Source organism: Lampetra fluviatilis, chromosome 5, assembly GCF_964198595.1.
Source record: "Lampetra fluviatilis chromosome 5, kcLamFluv1.1, whole genome shotgun sequence".
NCBI lineage: Eukaryota > Metazoa > Chordata > Hyperoartia > Petromyzontiformes > Petromyzontidae > Lampetra > Lampetra fluviatilis.
Genome location: NC_136279.1, coordinates 895,424 through 898,344, shown reverse-complemented (window position 1 = coordinate 898,344; position 2,921 = coordinate 895,424).

The window sequence follows — 2,921 nt, the reverse complement described above, 5'->3', positions numbered from 1 at the left end:
GCTATAAGTGTGGTGTTTATTTTTTGCTGGAGTTCAGTTGTGTGGTCCATTGAAGCATTTCCGAGCTGTTTTCCATATTTTAAAAATTCCCACCCTACTGGTTGCTTCATTAGCAGCAGCAGCTGTAACCCATTGGTCACCGACTGAAAACGTCTTCTTCAACCACATTGGTGCGTTTCTCATTGTTACGCGCAGTCTACCGAACGCAGTTCCAGGCTTGTCCGTCTCTCCACGCCATCGTTTTTGCTCTCGACAACTGCCCGAGGTGTACGCAATCCGATGGGTTTTTTTTTCCAGATGCCAGTCTTCGGTCTCAAAACAATTAAAAAATATCCTCATTCCTCCCTGTCGTGTTCAAACTGGTGTCCATTGCCCGTTGTCCTTTGTACGCGTATCCTGGGCGTTCGCTGGGTTTCTTTTAGGCATTAGCCAACGTTGAAAAACATGAATTGTGGGCACACACTCGTGTGTAGCCAGCCCCCTTGTCTCCATTGGACGCCGTGGTTGTTTTCTACCAACCACATTAGAATAATTCCCAGGTCCACCACTTTAGGGAATCTAAATCACACGAGCCAACGCATCTGTGATGCGGTATTCGCACTGGCGATGCGTCGTGATGGATGAGTCGTTAAATGCGCACTACTTAATTTATTTTCACGACCGCTCGCTCCAGTGTGCAAAACCAAGGGCGAAAATGAAATCTGGCTTTATACTATTGAGCAGTGGTTCTTCACCTTTACTGCAGCCCTTTGGTTCGCAATCGTAAAAAAACATGTATAATGTTAATAAATCTTGACTTAAAGCTTGCGTGACTGCAGGAATTCATATTCTTTGGGTCTTTCGGTAAAGCCACGTAGATAGAAAAATAAAAAATAATAAAAATATGACGTTTCGATCGCAACACAAGCAATCGTCATCAGGTGAAAACATATCGGGAGAGCTGCTGAGGCAGGAAAACATTTCTATTTTTCTATCTCCGTGGCTTTACCGAAAGCCCCAAAGAGTATGTTAATAAATACTTCGGTTTGATGAAACAAGCAGTTGTACTTACGTGCCCGTGCTTAATAAAAAACAAATTTGGCATGTCTCGCACCCCCAGGGGGTGCGTGCCCCCCTGATTTAGAACCACTACTGCCGTGTCTCGATGCATCCACGTCTCTAGACGCTGTTGACGAGGTGCTTCTTTAGAAAGCATTGTTTGCTGGTAGTGGAGAGTCCGTGGAGAGCAGTAGAGTGAGATGAGAGGTAGGCAAGATAGTCCACGGATGATCTAAACGACGGTGAGTGGAATTTTTAAATTGATCCAGGATTGGATTGGGGGTCAGTGGGGGGGGGGTCAGTGAGTGTTGGAGATGCCACATTTGCGTGTGTGGATGAAGAGCAGACTTATCTTGGATCGTCTGGTTCACAAGGACATTACTGGTAGGAATCGTGGTGGTGGGTTACGTTACCAATCGTAGTTCGTGTATGAATGAGCTTCCACATGGATAAGGGACAAAACAATACATCACTGGGCTTGGGATGATGACCGATGGATAAGACTTGATGGAATAACACAACTTGAGAAACCAGGTTGGCAGTGGTGCACACGCGCAACAAACTAAACGCGACGTGATGTGCCGATGTTTTTGGCAGTGACCTTCTGCGAGGCACGTCGCATGGAGAAGGGCCGTTGCCTGAAGCGTCGGTCCATTGCAGATGTCTTTTCTGTTCTCACAAAGGCAGTGCTCGGGATTTAACGCGACGGGTTTGGTTTCAATTGGTGGAAGCGCACGGTCAAGGCCAATCGTCGGGTGGCAGCCAAGGATTGAGACGCGTTTGCCGCGGGACGTCCACAGCGGAGACGGAGCGATGGGAATGGGTTCACGTGTGTAGGATGGAGGTGGATGGAGGTGGATCGTGGCATAGCCGGACAGTGAAATGGCAACGCTTGGGTAGTGGTGATGGTGATTGACGGTGATAATGACTGCGCCCCTGCACTTGAATGTCCTCAAGGAAACACAATATATCTTCCGTGCCGGTATTCGTCGTACGAACAACAACTGCGCTCACGTTCGCGTTGCGCAACGTTGCCTATAAATAAAAAGTCGGAGCGAATAAACTTCCTCGGCAAAAGGGCACGGCCACACACGTGTCCACGTCCATCCGAATTCGGCAGAACCCGCACCCACTCGGCAACTCTCGCCTTGTGCCCTCTTGGTGAACATTGCGCCACGCTTGGTGGAGGCACGCGGCATGTTGCCGAAAGGGGCCCTGGCGATGCCCACTTCGCGTCGTCCTTTATAATTATCCAGGCGGCCAGCTGCCCAGGGAGACGCGGTCACATCTCAAGTCGTGCTTTTGGATTTCATTCAATAGTTTGTTTTTAATCTCCATCACAAAATCACGGTGGCGGGATGTTGACTACGTCGCCCTGTATACAGGAGGCGCCTGCTGCATATTTGGAGTTTGCGTGACTCTCTCCCCGTGGTCGCCTCAATTTGTCTCCCTCCACACAAACCTGTCAACCCCTTATCAGTGTCTGCCCTATTAGAGACCAATTTAGACCTTACTGGTTCACCCCGTGCCCTTATACATCTCAACGTCCATTTTACAAAGTCCCATCACAAGAGAGAAACACACACAGATAGACACATGTTTTGCCCGTATTGAAACGGCTGTACGCCATATGGACCTGAAAACTCAACTTCCCTGTACAAGAATACGGGGTAAACCGTCTGTCTTGACAGCGATGTCCACATCACGTTGCTACCATTTGTAGATTGCAGTGATTCGTATTAGAATATTTACAGAGTAAAAGAGTGTCTATTATAGAATGTTTTAAATAATATAATGCATATCCATTCATATAAAATGGATATGCAGCATACATTACAACGCTCTATGTAATTGACGGGAAACGATTTGCGTGTGAATAGAAT